This window comes from Salmo trutta, chromosome 33 (genome assembly GCF_901001165.1).
Source record: "Salmo trutta chromosome 33, fSalTru1.1, whole genome shotgun sequence".
Taxonomy (NCBI): domain Eukaryota; kingdom Metazoa; phylum Chordata; class Actinopteri; order Salmoniformes; family Salmonidae; genus Salmo; species Salmo trutta.
Window position 1 is genome coordinate 25,783,744 of NC_042989.1, and position 19,777 is coordinate 25,803,520.

At 45.0% G+C, this 19,777-nt stretch overlaps 1 protein-coding gene and 1 pseudogene across 4 annotated transcripts in view; one reads left to right on the top strand and one right to left on the bottom strand.

The window, feature by feature from the left end:
• LOC115172754 (mitochondrial dimethyladenosine transferase 1-like) overlaps positions 1-19,703 on the bottom strand; it is a 40,703-nt pseudogene extending 21,000 nt beyond the window's left edge.
• Positions 1-19,777, top strand: part of LOC115172753 (claudin-20) — a 38,265-nt gene that overhangs the window by 7,300 nt on the left and 11,188 nt on the right. The window lies entirely within an intron of this gene.

Genomic DNA, 19,777 nt, shown 5'->3' on the forward strand with positions numbered 1-19,777 from the left:
TCTTGCACTGAGATGTAGTGCGTCGGGAGCCCATAAATCACTGTTGTGTTTCTTTTATCAAATAACTCAAAATATTTTATTTAACCTTTATTTTAATCAGAGTCATACTGAGACCAAGGTCTCTTTTATAGATGAGCCCTGAATTACATAAAATACACATATCAAAATATAAATACTGAATGGAAGCAGAAACAAAAAAACACGGTCATAAAAAACAAACATTTATTAGTAATAAGGTCCTCAATCAGCTTTCTGAATCACACTAGAGGCACCAGAACATCACATTTAACAACATTTAGAAAACTGTTCCACAAATAAGGTTCAAGACAACTATACTGAACAAAAATAAACACAACAATTTCCAATATTTTACTGAGTTACAGTTCAATTAAGGAAATCAGTCAATTTAAATAAATAAATAAAATGAGGCCCTAATCTATGGATTTCACATGACTGGGCAGGGGCGCAGCCATGGGTGGGCCTGTGAGGGTATAGGCCTACACACTGGAGAGCCAGGCCCAGCCAATCAGAATGAGTTTTCCCTAACAAACAGGATTTATTACAGACAAACACTCAACACTCCCCCACCCCCTCTCAAAGGATCCCGCAGGTGAAGAAGACAGATGTGGAGGTCCTTGGCTGGCGTGGTTACATGTGGTCTGCGGTTGTGACATCCTGCCAAATTCACTAAAACGACGTCGGAGGCAGTTTATGGTAGAGAAATGAACATTAAATCCTCTGTCAACAGCTCTGGTGGACATTCCTGAAATCAGCACGCTCCCTCAAAACTTGACACATCTGTGACATTGTGTTGTGTGACAAAAATGCACATTTTAAAGTGTCCCAGCACAAGGTGCACCTTTGTAATGATAATGCTGTTTAATCAGCTTTTTGATATGCCACACCTGTCAAGTGGATGGATTATCTTGGCAAAGGAGAAATGCTCACTAACAGGGATGAAAACAAATTTGTGCATATGGAAATTTCGGGGATTTTCTATTTTTCAGCTCTTGAAACATAGGATCAACACTTTACATGTTGCAAGCATGTTTGGAATGCTCTGGATCAACATGTACGACAGTGTGTTCCAGTTCCTGCCAATATCTAGCAACTTCGCACAGACATTGAAGAGGAGTGGGACAACATTCCACAATCAACAGACTGGTCAACTCTATGTGAAGGAGATGTGTCACGCTGCATGAGGCAAATGGTGGTCACACCAGATACGGACTGGTTTTCCACGCCCCTACTTTTTTTTTTAAAGGTACCTGTGACCAACAGAGGCATATCTGTATACCCAGTCATGTGAAATCCAATCGAAAGATTCTTATATGAGCTGTAACTCAGTAAAATCTACTCTAACTCAGTAAATTCTTTGAAAATGTTGCATGTTGTGTTTATATTTTTGTTCTATATAGATAGTAATGAGAATCTCGCATCTCATTACTGCTGATTACAGCCAAGTCGACGGTGGGAAGTTCGGAGATATGTGGCTTTCTTGTAACAAACGTTGATTATTCAAGGCGCTCTCTCCTCTTGGTTATGCAACAGAGTGGAGATCAAATAGCAGCTCCCCTCTTGGGTAAACGTTAATAAGATCCGCTCCTCTGTGTATTTATCCTACATTTCCTTCAAAGGGTTTCACCCTGAGATGCCGTCATGACAGATAAGGGATGTGGGCTCAGAGGAGAACTTTGAACCCTGCAGGCACAGGGGTTAATCCAACTGTATATCCCACCTTGAGCGTCAAGACAAGTTGACTTGCACTGCGCACGCTCAGTTACAGCCAGATGCATGATATAGTCTGTAGATGTATGTGGTTGAGGCTCTAAATCAAATCAGCACCTTATCGATATCATTTTTAAACCGATAACATTTTACAGCCAGAGTTCTTAAATAAAAATGCATGATTCATAGCAGCGTTTGATAATAAGGATATCACTAACAAGCATGTAGCTGTGAAGCAGCTCTGGAGTCATGATGTTGGCAGGTACAAAGATAAATATAAGCTGGGCCAAGAATCTCAACGCCCTACCGCTCATCAAAACCCCATCAGCAATAACCGTAGTGCTGTAATGCATCGCTGAGAACAATCACCCAAGGCATGCCAATATTTCACCTTAATGTAAGGCATTTTCTTCTGGACAACCATCGTCTTCATGAGAGTCCAAATTGGCGATATAATACAGTCATCGACAGCAGCTGAAAATGACCTTGCATTGTCCAAGACTTTGCCCTCCTGTTCTAGTACACATCTGAGGCTGGGGAGTAACGGCAATGACCTTGCTGCGGCAGTGAAGTGCTGAGAGAAGCAGTATGAGCTCTGCAAGATGACAAAGACACCCTGACAGTTCAAAGAAGCATTTTAATATTTCACATCACCATAAGCATTAGAAGAATTACAGCACTAAAAAGATTGGCTAAAAGGTAAGGTCCACTACATGACAAAGTGATGAATAGAAAAATGTCTATTGAAAACAGACCTTTTCTCACACTATGTTATTAGGCATTGTTTCCCGGGGTGTTCTGAATGAACCAAACAGAAAATCAGAGTTGGTTATGGCATTTGGAGAATCAGAAAACAATTATATTGTTCTTGCATCGCAAATATTTTTTTTGATCTACAGTAATTGTATTACTTTAGCTGGAAACAAATTAATCAAACATTTTTTTGTTGGCACAGACAATGTTCTTTCCAGCAGCCCAGGCTTTCTATTTTGTGTGTATATGTGAAAACTGAACAGGCTGAAATGAAAAATGTAAAATCACAGTGCCTGACCTTTTTAATGAAAATCTTTAAAACACACGGTAGAGTTAACAGCTTGTGTATTCATCCTTTCAGTACTATACAGAGCCTTCAGAAAGGATTCATACCCCTTGACTTATTCTACATTTTCATGTTTAACAGCCTGAATTTAAAAAATAGATATTTTAATCTACACACAATACCATTTTGTTTGCTACTATATTGAAATACAGATATCTCTCACTTGCATAAGTATTCACACCCCTGAGTCAATACATGATAGAATCACATTTGGCAGTGCTTACAGCTGTGAGTCTTTCTGGGTAAGTCTTTAAGAGCTTTGCACACCTGGATTTTACAATATTTGCACATTATTCTTAAAAATATTCTCCAAGCTCTGTCAAGTTGGTTGTTGATCATTGCTAGACAGTCATTTTCAAGCTTTGCGTTAGATTTTCAAGCTGATTTAACTGTAACTAGGCCACTCAGGAACATTCAATGTCGTCTTGGTAAGCAACTCCAGTGTATTATTGGTGTTTCAGGTTATTGTCCTGCTGAAAGATTAATTTGTCTCTCAGTGGCTGTTGGAAAGCAGACTGAACCAGGTTTTCCTCTAAGATTTTGCCTGTGCTTAGCTCTATTCCGTTTATTTTTACCCCCCCCAAAAAAACTCCCTAGTCCTTGCCGATAACAAGCATACCCATAACACGATGCAGCCACATGATGCAGCAACCACCATGCTTGAAAATGAAGAGTGGTACTCAGTGATGTGTTGTGTTGGTTTTTCCCCAAACATAACACTTTGTATTCAGGACATAAAGTACATTTCTTTATAGTGACTGGATGTAATGATACACCATCCAATGTGTAATTAATAACTTTCCCATGTTCAGAAGGATATTCAATATCTGTTTCTATTTCTTCTTTTACCCGTCTATCAATACTGTAGGTGCCCTTCTTTGCGAGGCATTGGAAATCCACCCTGGTCTTTGTGGTTGAATCTGTGTTTGAAATTCACTGCTCGACTGAGGGACCTTACAGATAATTGTATGTGTGGGGTACAGAGATGAGGTAGTCATTCAAACACATTATGGGGTATTGTGTGTAGGCCAGTGACACAAAATCTCAGTTTAATCCATTTTAAATTCAGGCTGTAACACAACACAATCTGGAAAAGGTCAAGGGGTGTGAATACTTTCTGAAGGCACTATAGCTCCTTTTTCTCAAGGAGCAGTTGCCTGCTTGAAGCTGACCGTCTTTTCCCTGGAACATGGCCAGGATTCCTCAACTATGTTTCAGAATACCTAAATGTTTCTTGGTGTGGATGATGTTCACGTTAAACTGCCAGCATTGAATCACAGCTAACCCAGCGTTCATTTCAGATAGGAGGGGCAATAGAAAGAAACATGTCAACTATCAAGATGTTGATAAGCCAACTCTGCAAACCTAGGTATTTTGTTTAAGGGAGGATTCAAAATTGTTCAGAATTTTACCTTGGAACTATGATGTATCGAGTACAAGCCTTCAGGCGTTATCTTTCCTATACTCTGGTAATACCATGGTTGACCCCATTTATAGGATAGGAACAGGCCTAGATGAACTGTGTTCTGTAGTACAATGTAAAGAAGAGAAAACGAATAGAAGAGTAATAATAACTTCACTATAACTAGTAATAAAGTAACAGATAAACAGTAGCAGCAGCGTATATGATGAGTCAAAGGAGTTGGTGCAAAAAGGGTCAATGCAGATGGTCCGGGTAGCTGTTTGGTTAACTACTTAACAAGTCTTATGGCTTGGGGGTAGAAGCTGTTCAGGGTCCTGTTGGTTCCAGACTTAGTGCATCGGTACCGCTTGCAGCACGATAGCAGAAAGAACAGTCTATGACTTTGGTGGCTGGAGTCTGACAATTTTTAGGGCTTTCCTCTGACACTGCCTGCTATATACACTAAAAGTATGTGGACACTCCTTTAAATTAGTAGATTGGGCTATTTCAGCCACACCTGTTGCTGACAGGTGTATAAAATAGAGCACACAGCCATGCCCTCTCCATAGACAAACATTGGCAGTAGAATGGCCCGTACTGAAGAGCTCAGTGACTTTCAACTTGGCACCATCATAGGATGCCACCTTTCTAACAAGTCAGTCTGTAAAATGTCTGCCCTACTAGAGCTGCCCCGGTCAACTGTAAGTGCTGTTATTGTGAAGTGGAAACGTCTAGCAGCAACAACGGCTCAGACGCAAAGTGGTAGGCCACACAAGCTCACAGAACGAGACCACCAAGTGCTGAAGTGCGTAGTGCGTAAAAATCCTCTATCCTTGGTTGCAACACTCACAACTGGAAGCAACGTCAGCACAATAACTGTTTGTCGGGAGCTTCATGAAATGGGTTTCCATGGCCGAGCAGCCACACACAAGCCTAAGATCACCATGAAGAATGGCAAGCGTAGGCTGGAGTGTTGCAAAGCTCACCGCCATTGCATTCTAGAGCAGTGGAAACGCATTCTCTGGAGTGATGAATCACGCTTCATCATCTGGCAGTCTGACGGTTCTGGATGGCAGGGAGCGTGGCCCCAGTTATGTACTGGGCCGTACGCACTACCCTCTTGCGGTCAGATGCCAAGCAGTTGTCATACCAACCAGTGATGCAGCCAGTCAAGGTGCTTCTATAGAGCTGTAGTATATGCTCTATGAGAAAGACCCGTACAGCCTCACTGGATAGATTTATTGGTTATTGTTGTTGAGAGGAGAGTGTTTGACTGTCAGAGAGAGCAAGGCTCTACCAAAGATGGTCAACTCTGACTTAGTAAGTAGCCTATTACTTTCATCTGTGGTGCTGCTTTCCTATGCTAGTCTAAAAGTGCTTCGCTATATATTGGCTGCTTAATTAAATCTCACACACAACCGTTCAAAAGTTTGGGGTCACCTGGAAATGTTCTTGTTTTGAAAGAAAAGCAAATTTTTTGTCAATTAAAATAACATCAAATTAATCAGAAATACAGTGTAGACATTGTTAATGTTGTAAATGACTATTGTAGCTGGAAACAACTGATTTTTCATAGAAAATCTACATAGGCGTACAGAGGCCCATTATCAGCAACCATCACTCCTGTGGTCCAATGGCACATGGTGTTAGCTAATCCAAGTTTAGCATTTTAAAAGGCTAATTGATCATTAGAAAACCCTTTTGCAAATTATGTTAGCACAGCTGAAAACTTGTGCTAATTAAAGAAGCAATACAACTGGCCTTCTTTAGACTAGTTGAGTATCTGGCGCATCAGCATTTGTGGGTTTGATTACAGGCTCAAAATGGCCAGAAACAAAGGACTTTCTTCTGAAACTCGTCAGTCTATTCTTGTTCAGAGAAATGAAGGCTATTCTATGCGAGAAATTGCCAAGAAACTGAAGATCTCGTACAACGCTGTGTACTACTCCCTTCACAGAACAGCGCAAACTGTCTCTAACCAGAATAGGAGGAGTGGGAGGCCCCGGTGCACAACTGAGCAAAAGGACAAGTACATTAGTGTCTAGTTTGAGTTGTGAGGCGACTCCGGGATGCTGACCTTCTAGGCAGAGTTGCAAAGAAAAAGCCATCTCTGTCCAGTGTCTGTTCTTTTGCCCATCTTAATCTTTACTGGCCAGTCTGAGATATGGCTTTTTTTATTTATACTTAAGTATCAAAAGTAAAAGTTTACAATCATTTAAAATTCCTTGTATCAGGCAAACCAGACAGCAAGGGTTTCTTGTTTTTTTAATATACAGGTAGTCAGGATCACACTCCAATACGCAGACAAAATTTACAAATGAAGTATTTGTGTTTAGTAAGTGCGCCTAATCATAGGCAGTAGGGATGAGCAGGGGTGTTCTCTTGATAAGTGTGTGAATTGGAACATTCTCCTGTCCTGCAAAGCATTCAAAATGTAACGAGTACTTAAAGGTGTCAGGGAAAATGTATGGAGTAAAAAGTACATTGTTTTTTTTAGGAATGTAGTGGAGTAAAAGTAAAGTTAGACACCCCAAAAAACTACTTAAGTAGTACTTTAAAGTACTTTACACCACTGCTGTCATCAAGTCAAAGGGTGGATACTTTGAAGAAAAAAAAAAAAAATTGGTTACTACATCTGTACAGATTAACTATCTTTTCATTAAAAATCTCTCTCTCAAGCCACGTACAGTACATGGACCCATAAAGATGTAGAGGGCACACTTTCCAGTAGACGGAAAAGCCCTTTACGGGCTTTGCTATCACAGAATCTATGAATAGCAACGTTCGGTAGAAATATAATTCTGAAAGTAACGCACGCCTTGTTTCGCAAAGTAACAATTTTTAAAAAGTAACTCAGTAGGCGCTGTGTACAAGGAAAACATCTGTACGGCCCTCCCCCTCAGAGACTGGAGCTAGGGAAGCAGGGTGGGTAGCCGATCGCTGATGCAGCCATTACTCAGGATGGCTGGTGACGGCCCCAGACAACCATCTGCTGGAGGTACGCTTCACTCTCCCTTCAGATCAATCAACGTCATGAATCTGTCTCCGGGCATTCTCCTCTCCTACCTTTCCGACTGCAAGCTGCAGCATTCCCACTCGTATCCCCTACTGCTCTCTCCCACTGTCTTCCAATCTCTCCACCTCTCTTCTCAGCTCAATCACTCCCACTAACTCTCTCTACCTCCCATTCTCTCCCTCTCTCTTTCAAGCTCTCCCTGTCTCCCTCCCTCTCAAGCTTTATCTTTCTTTCAAAGCTCTGTCTGTGGGTCTACTGTGGAGAAGCAGCCCTCTAGGACGTGATGGAGCAGCTATTGAGCGACTTATAGACCCGTTAATGACAGAGACAGGCAGATTTTAATCACATTCTGCCAGGAAAGAACTGTGCAGGATAGAGGAGAGGAGGCCGAGGCGAATTAGATGGGCAAGTCTCACTAACATGCTTTCCTCTCTTTGTCTGAATAACCTCCATTTTAGGAAAGGCAGTGAGAAATGCAGGGTTGGCAAAAAACAGGGTTGGCTGACAAACACAGGGTTGGCTGACAAACACAGGGTTGGCTGACAAACACAGGGTTGGCTGACAAACACAGGGTTGGCTGACAAACACAGGGTTGGCTGACAAACACAGGGTTGGCTGACAAACACAGGGTTGGCTGAAAAACACAGGGTTGGCGATAATGTTGAAGGGATGTCAAATGGTCTCAAACCCCTTGACCCCCCCGTCAGAATATTACATCAGAGAGACACAGCCATTTATGTACTTTGTCATTTCTACTAAGCCAATAACACCTTTTGTTTTTTCGGGAACATAAAAATGTAATTTGCAATTTACAAGTGACCTGTATTCGCCACAAGCAGCCATTTTGTATTTTCTTCTTGAATATGTATATTAACACGCAAAGCTAATGAAGGGGGAGAATGAGAGGGGTGTGAATGTGATCCGTGACAGGCAGACCTAGGGCCCAATGGACCGGAGGGCAAACAAGGAGTCAGCCAATCACGCTGGACGGAAGCCTTCAAGGACAATCAGACTCAGTCAATGTGACAAGAGGTAGTCAGTTCATTCCTTCCAGGGGTGAGAACATGCATGGCAACAGATTAAACAACAAAGGATAAACCCTAAGTCACGACACGTCAATATGGCCCAGCAGCTGCAAATGTAAAATGGGTTCAACTTTTTCTTCTAATCACCAGTCAGCTACAATGTGCCTCTCTTTCCCTCAGGTTAAAATGTATTAACCACTAAATCCAGTAATGTTTAGTTTTTTTCATCTAATTGCCATTCTCACCATTGGGTTTTATAAGGTTCAATGATGTTCTCTGTTGGTTAGAGAGTACAACTATTAAACACATTTTCACAAATAAGGTGATAGGTTACACTGCTAATTGTTATATCTGTAACACAGCTTCTGGTTTGATGTACTGGAAACAATGGGAGACAGCAGTGTGTTACACAGTGTGTCTCCGTCGAGTTCTTTATGACACATTTTCTCAGAACTGTTGAACAACATTATTACAGCTATGCAGCAGCAACGCTCCTTCGTCTGTATTAACCTCCTACAGAACTGTTGAACAACATTATTACAGCTATGCAGCAGCAACGCTCCTTCGTCTGTATTAACCTCCTACAGAACTGTTGAACAACATTATTACAGCTATGCAGCAGCAACGCTCCTTCGTCTGTATTAACCTCCTACAGAACTGTTGAACAACATTATTACAGCTATGCAGCAGCAACGCTCCTTCGTCTGTATTAACCTCCTACAGATTTTAAGACACACACACACACACACACACACACACACACACACACACACACACACACACACACACACACACAACCAACCGGGTTACCACAGCCCAGATGTGACTGATGCATGCCTGGAATATATATATATTTTTTAAACAGATAAAAGTGAAACTTCAATTTGAGCAAATCCCTATTCATAAAAACACACCAATTAGCAATCCAAAGCTACAGGCAGAGCAAGATAATACCAACAATTTGAATGTAGAGTGGATGTTGGATTTGTCTAGCTTGGCTATGTGCATGTTCTCCTCGGTCTAAGAAGTCACACTGCTCCAGCAGGCCTCAGCAGACAGTGTGGACAAACAGAAAGACTCACAGAGAGGCACAGCCTTCAGGAATACAGCTTTCCATCATCCACCCTACTTCATGTGGATTGCTTCTTAGCAATGGTTATGGCCAGTAGTAGATGTCTTGGTCGAATAATACCCATGATGTACTCTCATACTGCACTGCCTCAAGCACTAAATATCAAAGTCCTACCTTTGTCCACTTCAAGGTATTGATAAAAACACTCTCTGGGTAAGTGGCTATGAAAAAAGATTTTGCACAAATCCAGCAATAAACTGTGCTCAGGGGACATGAACATGAGACATAGAGAAACACCCTCTACCTTTTGGTAGAACTTAAGGACCTATATTTACACAAAACATAAGTATATACAGTATTGTAAGGGCGGTAGGTAGCCTAGCAGTTAGAGCTTTGGGACAGTAACCGAAATGTCGCTAGTTCGAATCCCCGAGCAGACAACGTGAAAAATCTGTCAATGTGCCCATGAGCAAAGCACTTTAACCCTAATTGCTTCAGGGCCTAAGATGATAATGGCTGTGACCCCACAATATGAGGGTGTCTCAGGGAGAGTGGGATATGCAAAAAAGACATTTCCAATTCACACATGAATATTAATACACACAGGTACATGTGTGAAATAGGACAAATATAAGCACCCACCTAATTATTATGATTTTGTTTCATTATTATTGATTTATGGTCTATTTCACTGTTCATCCAAACAGGAATTCCTGTATTACCCGTCTTCCATTAGTCAGTGCGTTATGAATTATTATAAACTAAAGCAAAAAAAGAAACGTTCCTTTTTCAGGACCCTGTCTTCCAAAGATAATTCATGAAATCCAAATAACTTCACAGATCTTCATTGTAAAGGGTTTAAACACTGTTTCCCATGCTTCAATGAACCATAAACAATTAATGAACATGCACCTGTGGAACGGTCGTTAAGACACTAACAGCTTACAGACGGTAGGCAATTAAGGTCACAGTTATGAAAACTTAGGACACTAAAGAGGCCTTTCTACTGACTCTGAAAAACACCAAAAGAAAGATGCCCAGGGTCCCTGCTCATCTGCGTGAACGTGCCTTAGGCATGCTGCAAGGAGGCATGAGGACTGCAGATGTGGCCAGGGCAATAAATTGCAATGTCCGTACTGTGAGATGACTAAGACAGCGCTACAGGGAGACAGGACGGACAGCTGATCATCCTCTCAGTGGCAGACCACGTGTAACAACACCTGCACAGGATCGGTACATCCGAACATCACACCTGCGGGACAGGTACAGGATGGCAACAACAACTGCCCGACTTACACCAGGAATGCACAATCCCTCCATCAGTGCTCAGACTGTCCCTGTAAGGCAGGTCCTCACCAGACATCACTGGCAACAACGTCGCCTACGGGCACAAACCCACCATCGCTGGACCAGACAGGACTGGCAAAAAGTGCTCTTCACTGACGAGTCGTGGTTTTGTCTCACCAGGAGTGATGGTTGGATTCGTGTTTATCGTCGAAGGAATGAGCGTTACACCGAGGCCTGTACTCTGGAGTGGGATCAATTTGGAGGTGGGGGGGATGGAAACGAGACCCGTAACATATCTCATGCATATCATAACAGTGAAAATGAACAGTGAGAAGTAAAAACAACAGATAACCTAAAACTACCGTCAAACACTTATGGTTTATTTTTCAAACACACGGTAAATGGGGGGGAGGGGCTGAGCTGGACCCAAGGAAAGAACTTAGAAATATCCCAAAAAAACCTAAGCTAGTCTTACCTGCTTCATGAACAGCTAGCTAACTAACCAATAAAATACAGTGGGTGGTCCACCCAGTTCTAACTAGGGTACTTAGACACAGTATTCCTACGGGTAATGTATGCCCATGGGCGACTTGGCTTGGTATCCCCTTTTCCCACCAACAAACAAACAGCCTTACACCACAGCAATGGTTACTCACATAACGCACAGCGTCTCTACTTCCTAAGGCGGCATGCGATCATCTACAAATACTAACGCTGCACCATCGAGAGCGTCCTAAACGGTTGCATGATGGCCTGGTACTGGAATCGCTCCATCCACAACCGCAAGGCCCTCCAGCGGATGGTGAAGACGGCCCAGTACATCACTGGGACCGTGCTCCCACCCATCCAGAACATCTACTCAAAGCGGTGCCTGAGGAAGGCCTGCAGCATCATCAAGGACCCTACACACCCCAGCCACAAGCTGTTCCCTCCTTTACCGTCAGGCAGACGGTATCGGATCATGAGGTCTGATACCAACAGGCTCAGAGAGAGTTTCTATCTACAAGCCATCAGATTGCTGAACACTTGAACTGACCACCTGCTGATTCTATGCATAGTCACTTCACCCCTACCTACATGTACAAATTACCTCAACCAACCTGTACCCCCTCACACTGACTTGGCACCCCCTGTATATGGCCTCATTATTGTATTGTGTTACTTTTTATATTATTTGGTAAATATCTACCAGACTCTTATAACGATAGCTAAATACTGCACAATTTAAACACTTTCTCTAAAACACGTGGAAATATTGGACTAGACATTGTGCCACCCTGTATTATACACTCTTAGAAAAAACTATTCCAAAAGGGTTCTTTGGCTGGAACCAAAAGGGTTCTACCTGGAACCAAAAAGGGTACTTCAAAGGGTTCTCCTATGGGGACCCTTTTAGGTTCTAGATAGCACCATTTTTTCTCAAGGTTACTTATGCTAAATTGTGTATTCTATTCTACTGAGCCATTTACTTTATGTTCCTATTCTTATCTTTTATTATTTCTTAATGCTGTTGCATTGAGAAGGAACCTGCAAGTAAGAAGTATACCATGTGTATCGCGTACATACGACAAATAAAACTTACAACCGTTTGTGCGATCAACATGCATGAGCACAAATTAACAACTGCAGCATAAACGCTCTACTCACACACTTACACAGACGCCTGCACACAAACGTCACGTGTACACACACACACACACACACAGTGTAAAAGCTGCCTCTATGTGATGAAATAATCATTGAAGCTATTTCTTCTAAGAGAATGAACAATCAGCCCTAGTTTCATTCACTTCACTTGCTCCATCCATTCCATACAGATGAAATATTTACTAAGAGGGCTCCTAGAGGGACTTCTTCAGGGGACCCTAGTCCATCAGACAGCAACCTAAAGCCCATCCCCAAGAACAGAGAAACATTCTCTGTAGTCAGTAGTTTAGGCCTATAATCTTATATAATAAGCATTCTCCTGGAGCCCACCAGTGACACAGAGAAAAGACAGTAAAAAGGGGCCGAGTTCTCAATACTGCTGTGTGATATATATCCACCAGGCATCATAACCCAACAACGTGTCACAATTCAGAAGACCCTTCTGAGACAACATTGATTTAACGCAGCAGTAATGAACCCCTGAACTGTACGTGTCTAGAGTCTAGTGACAGCAGCAGAAATGGGGGCAATGGAAGAGGAGGAGAACAGAGTAAATAGGGGGTCCTACCCCCTGGTGTGGGGTGATGTGCGGCTGATTGTGTGCCCATTTTCAAGTGTGTGTGCTCCACAAACGGAGCACTGTCATCATCAACTTGGACACACAGCCAAGATGCTCTGTGTCGGTCTGTGTGTGTGAGCAGAGTAGAGCAGAGCGTGGGGTCCTACCTCAGGTTTGGGGATGAAGGCCCGTCCTGGGATGGTGACAGCACAGAGGTACTGGGCCATGATGGACAGACGACTCCTCTATCTGCTGGCCGTGCTGGCCGTCAACCTCTGGAGAGGGGGACCCAACATGTTGTGTCAGTATCATTCTTGGCCCTGAGCAGTTAGATCAAAAAAAGGGTGAATAAAAGGCTGAATAATCAGAGCGGAAAAAAGTTCCTGATTCAGGAACATCAACTGAGTGAGAATAGACAGTATTGAACAAACAGCTCACACACCTCTGCCACCTCCTTCTGAAAGGTAAGGGTCAGTCTGGTCCGGCCGTAAACAAAGGGTCCAGTTCTGTTGGATATGTTCTCCAGCCACTTGATGATGAGAGGAGTGGACACACTGAAGGGAAGGTTCCCAATGATATGCAGGTCTGGTGGATCTAAAGGGACAGTTTTAGTACTGTTAGGTTCTAAATGAACCGAGTAAAACTCACGGACGATTAGTAAAGCTTAAACCAAGTTTATTCACCCATTGGGTCATACAGCTGCATAAGACAAAGACATGGTTCCACCAGTGGTAGTATATATACCCCAATTTGAGTGACGTGCTCCTTCTCTCTAAACATTACATCGTTATTGCTAGACAGGAAATGAAGTGATGCGGGCCATAAACTCTTCCTTCTCCCTTAATGTGACCTGAACTCGACCCCCTTCCTCACTAAACCACATCTCTCCACCCTTATCAGTGACCTGACCTCGACCCCCTTCCTCACTAAACCACATCTCTCCACCCGTATCAGTGACCTGACCTCGACCCCCTTCCTCACTAAACCACATCTCTCCACCCGTATCAGTGACCTGACCTCGACCCCCCTTCCTCACTAAACCACATCTCTCCACCCTTATCAGTGACCTGACCTCGACCCCCTTCCTCACTAAACCACATCTCTCCACCCTTATCAGTGACCTGACCTCGACCCCCTTCCTCACTAAACCACATCTCTCCACCCGTATCAGTGACCTGACCTCGACCCCCTTCCTCACTAAACCACATCTCTCCACCCGTATCAGTGACCTGACCTCGACCCCCTTCCTCACTAAACCACATCTCTCCACCCTTATCAGTGACCTGACCTCGACCCCCTTCCTCACTAAACCACATCTCTCCACCCTTATCAGTGACCTGACCTCGACCCCCCTTCCTCACTAAACCACATCTCTCCACCCTTATCAGTGACCTGACCTCGACCCCCTTCCTCACTAAACCACATCTCTCCACCCGTATCAGTGACCTGACCTCGACCCCCTTCCTCACTAAACCACATCTCTCCACCCGTATCAGTGACCTGACCTCGACCCCCCTTCCTCACTAAACCACATCTCTCCACCCGTATCAGTGACCTGACCTCGACCCCCTTCCTCACTAAACCACATCTCTCCACCCGTATCAGTGACCTGACCTCGACCCCCTTCCTCACTAAACCACATCTCTCCACCCGTATCAGTGACCTGACCTCGACCCCCTTCCTCACTAAACCACATCTCTCCACCCGTATCAGTGACCTGACCTCGACCCCCTTCCTCACTAAACCACATCTCTCCACCCGTATCAGTGACCTGACCTCGACCCCCTTCCTCACTAAACCACATCTCTCCACCCTTATCAGTGACCTGACCTCGACCCCCTTCCTCACTAAACCACATCTCTCCACACTTATCAGTGACCTGACCTCGACCCCCTTCCTCACTAAACCACATCTCTCCACCCTTAGTGACCTGACCTCGGCCCCCCTTCCTCACTAAACCACATCTCTCCACCCTTATCAGTGACCTGACCTCGACCCCCTTCCTCACTAACCACATCTCTCCACCCGTATCAGTGACCTGACCTCGACCCCCTTCCTCACTAAACCACATCTCTCCACCCTTATCAGTGACCTGACCTCGACCCCCTTCCTCACTAAACCACATCTCTCCACCCGTATCAGTGACCTGACCTCGACCCCCTTCCTCACTAAACCACATCTCTCCACCCTTATCAGTGACCTGACCTCGACCCCCTTCCTCACTAAACCACATCTCTCCACCCGTATCAGTGACCTGACCTCGACCCCCTTCCTCACTAAACCACATCTCTCCACCCTTATCAGTGACCTGACCTCGACCCCCTTCCTCACTAAACCACATCTCTCCACCCGTATCAGTGACCTGACCTCGACCCCCTTCCTCACTAAACCACATCTCTCCACCCGTATCAGTGACCTGACCTCGACCCCCTTCCTCACTAAACCACATCTCTCCACCCGTATCAGTGACCTGACCTCGACCCCCTTCCTCACTAAACCACATCTCTCCACCCGTATCAGTGACCTGACCTCGACCCCCTTCCTCACTAAAACACATCTCTCCACCCTTATCAGTGACCTGACCTCGACCCCCTTCCTCACTAAACCACATCTCTCCACCCTTAGTGACCTGACCTCGACCCCCTTCCTCACTAAACCACATCTCTCCACCCGTATCAGTGACCTGACCTCGACCCCCTTCCTCACTAAACCACATCTCTCCACCCGTATCAGTGACCTGACCTCGACCCCCTTCCTCACTAAACCACATCTCTCCACCCGTATCAGTGACCTGACCTCGACCCCCTTCCTCACTAAACCACATCTCTCCACCCTTATCAGTGACCTGACCTCGACCCCCTTCCTCACTAAACCACATCTCTCCACCCTTATCAGTGACCTGACCTCGACCCCCTTCCTCACTAAACCACATCTCTCCACCCTTATCAGTGACCTGACCTCGACCCCCCTTCCTCACTAAACCACATCTCTCCACCCGTATCAGTGACCTGACCTCGACCCCCTTCCTCACTAAACCACATCTCTCCACCCGTATCAGTGACCTGACCTCGACCCCCTTCCTCACTAAACCACATCTCTCCACCCTTATCAGTGACCTGACCTCGACCCCCTTCCTCACTAAACCACATCTCTCCACCCGTATCAGTGACCTGACCTCGACCCCCTTCCTCACTAAACCACATCTCTCCACCCGTATCAGTGACCTGACCTCGACCCCCTTCCTCACTAAACCACATCTCTCCACCCGTATCAGTGACCTGACCTCGACCCCCTTCCTCACTAAACCACATCTCTCCACCCGTATCAGTGACCTGACCTCGACCCCCTTCCTCACTAAAACACATCTCTCCACCCGTATCAGTGACCTGACCTCGACCCCCTTCCTCACTAAACCACATCTCTCCACCCTTATCAGTGACCTGACCTCGACCCCCTTCCTCACTAAACCACATCTCTCCACCCGTATCAGTGACCTGACCTCGACCCCCTTCCTCACTAAACCACATCTCTCCACCCTTATCAGTGACCTGACCTCGACCCCCTTCCTCACTAAACCACATCTCTCCACCCTTATCAGTGACCTGACCTCGACCCCCTTCCTCACTAAACCACATCTCTCCACCCGTATCAGTGACCTGACCTCGACCCCCTTCCTCACTAAACCACATCTCTCCACCCGTATCAGTGACCTGACCTCGACCCCCTTCCTCACTAAACCACATCTCTCCACCCGTATCAGTGACCTGACCTCGACCCCCTTCCTCACTAAACCACATCTCTCCACCCTTAGTGACCTGACCTCGACCCCCTTCCTCACTAAACCACATCTCTCCACCCTTATCAGTGACCTGACCTCGACCCCCTTCCTCACTAAACCACATCTCTCCACCCTTATCAGTGACCTGACCTCGACCCCCTTCCTCACTAAACCACATCTCTCCACCCGTATCAGTGACCTGACCTCGACCCCCTTCCTCACTAAACCACATCTCTCCACCCTTATCAGTGACCTGACCTCGACCCCCTTCCTCACTAAACCACATCTCTCCACCCTTATCAGTGACCTGACCTCGACCCCCTTCCTCACTAAACCACATCTCTCCACCCTTATCAGTGACCTGACCTCGACCCCCTTCCTCACTAAACCACATCTCTCCACCCTTATCAGTGACCTGACCTCGACCCCCTTCCTCACTAAACCACATCTCTCCACCCGTATCAGTGACCTGACCTCGACCCCCTTCCTCACTAAACCACATCTCTCCACCCTTATCAGTGACCTGACCTCGACCCCCTTCCTCACTAAACCACATCTCTCCACCCTTAGTGACCTGACCTCGACCCCCTTCCTCACTAAACCACATCTCTCCACCCGTATCAGTGACCTGACCTCGACCCCCTTCCTCACTAAACCACATCTCTCCACCCTTATCAGTGACCTGACCTCGACCCCCTTCCTCACTAAAACACATCTCTCCACCCGTATCAGTGACCTGACCTCGACCCCCTTCCTCACTAAACCACATCTCTCCACCCTTATCAGTGACCTGACCTCGACCCCCTTCCTCACTAAACCACATCTCTCCACCCGTATCAGTGACCTGACCTCGACCCCCTTCCTCACTAAACCACATCTCTCCACCCGTATCAGTGACCTGACCTCGACCCCCTTCCTCACTAAACCACATCTCTCCACCCGTATCAGTGACTGCCCTTCCTTTACACAATCCATTCCCCCTGCAGATAACCACTAACTTCTGGTGTACAAACTAGACTATGGCACTCAATATTCCAATAGGATACCTGATAATGAACAATACTTAAAGTTTAGAACTCATCAGTAGTATCACACTGTTGCAACACAATGTACACAACATAAATCAATGTACTGTGTGTTCCAGATTTAAAGCAATCTAGTAGGCGCTTCCATCAATCAGGCAAGTGGCAGATCTACCTCTTCATCTCACTCACCATCCTCCGATGCCTTGGTTATGACTTGAGAATCCTCGGTCCATTCTGTACGTGAGTATGTCACCATGGACAACCCTGAGCTTCCCTGGTGCCGCTTCAGACAAAAGCTGTGGAAACGGAATTTGCATATTACAGGCACTTGAGTATTTACTGTTTCCAATTTGGGCAATTATTTTAAAGACAAACTCTTCATGCATGGTCTCCTGTAGCGTACGTTTAGTCCGGGTATGAAGCAGTTGTCCTTCTCCACCACCAGCAGGTCTGCAGTCCCAGCACTGAGGATGGAGCGGGTCAGCCCTCCAGGTCCTGGACCCACCTCACACACATGGGTGTCCCTCAGACTGCCTGCCTGGCGGACAATCTTATCTACACACACAGTTCAGAAAACACAGTGACCAGGGAGCATTACTTAAAAACATTGGAATGGGTTGGGTATATTAAGGTGAACAATGTATCAAGTCGATCTTACATGCCTTTCAACAACAGTGTCTTCCATTTGTCTTGCAAGCAAAATAAAGGTTGGCCGAGGCACTGCATTTTACCATACGCCTGGCTCCTATCGCTCCTTGGCAAAGTTGGCTAAGCTTCTTTTGTACTTTTACCTAAAACAGAAACCTTGTTCAAGGGCACCAGAACAGATCTGCAGCACTGCATCACTGATATAATCACATCAGTAGTATCTGTGGCTTGTGGACAAGCCCATGTGGGCACTGCAGTCCGGTACACTGAATGTGTTGTGAACAGGGGGGAGAAAAAAAAAACATTGTGTCCTCACAGTGTACCAGGTGTTGGTGCATTGCAGCTAGAGGAGAAGGCTGACTCACCTGTGAGCCTCATGTCCAGCAGAAAGTTCTGGGATAGCTGTTTCTCTGCTCGCAGGTTGTACAGCTTGATTACCTCCCCAATGGTGGGCAGGCAAAACAACGCTATCTTTCTGGGAGCCGCCATCCCTCAAACTGTGCTGCTGTGGGAATATAAAGGGTGGTACTGTAATAGCAATTAAACTCAGAGGGGAAACGTCAGAGTAATTAGTGATAGAACAGAGGTCTGGGGATTATCTGCTAATCTCTCATAATTAACATGCTAATGCATCCAAGTTCTAATCATCATGAATATAGGGTTTACTCAGCAATGTATATATCAAGGGTTTCGTTTTAGAGCTTCAAGACACTATGTGAAAGCACAACTGCTATTGTCAAGGAATGATCAATGGTAGAGAGAAAACACAAGGAACTTTGAGGATTAAAAACATGATCTTGATCGCCACCAAGTGGATAAATGACCAAATGACATCGTATTATATTTTATAGATGTGTCCTGCCAAAGACACTGGAATTATTCTGCGGTGGTTCTGCTCTATATTGTCATTCATTCACACTATAACAGTCATCTGCTGGCTGGCAAAGAAAAATTCAAAGGCAAGTGTAAATTTACTAGTTTAGCTACTTGAGTTTGGATAAGTGAATCAGAGTGCGGGACCTACAGACCTACATAATGTGATACATTGTAGCTAACGTCAAGGCTTGACACTGTGACCGTGAAGATATCTTGCTCTTTACTGAATCTGTAGCTAGCCACTCGAAACGTGCAACGTTAACTCTGTAGCTAGCCAACTGAGAAAGCAGCATCGACGTTTTGCTCATTTTTCTCTATAGCTAATTATAAAGGTCGCATACAAAAATCCCTGACCTGAAAAAGTTGCAACAAATTTAGGTTCACAAACTTGACCATGCAAATATGACTTTGAGAACGGTAAAATAAAGATAAGAGTTCGCCGGATAACACGCTTCTCACCAGTCTGGATGTTCTTCCTGAAATTCTGCTGTCGTCAGGAAACTGGCAGGATGACATCCAATGGGATTGGAATAATCGCTTCTGCAACCAATCAATTTGGGATAGGCGGAACTTCAGTTTGACAGTGAAGGGCTCGATTAAACTGTCCCGGGTTGC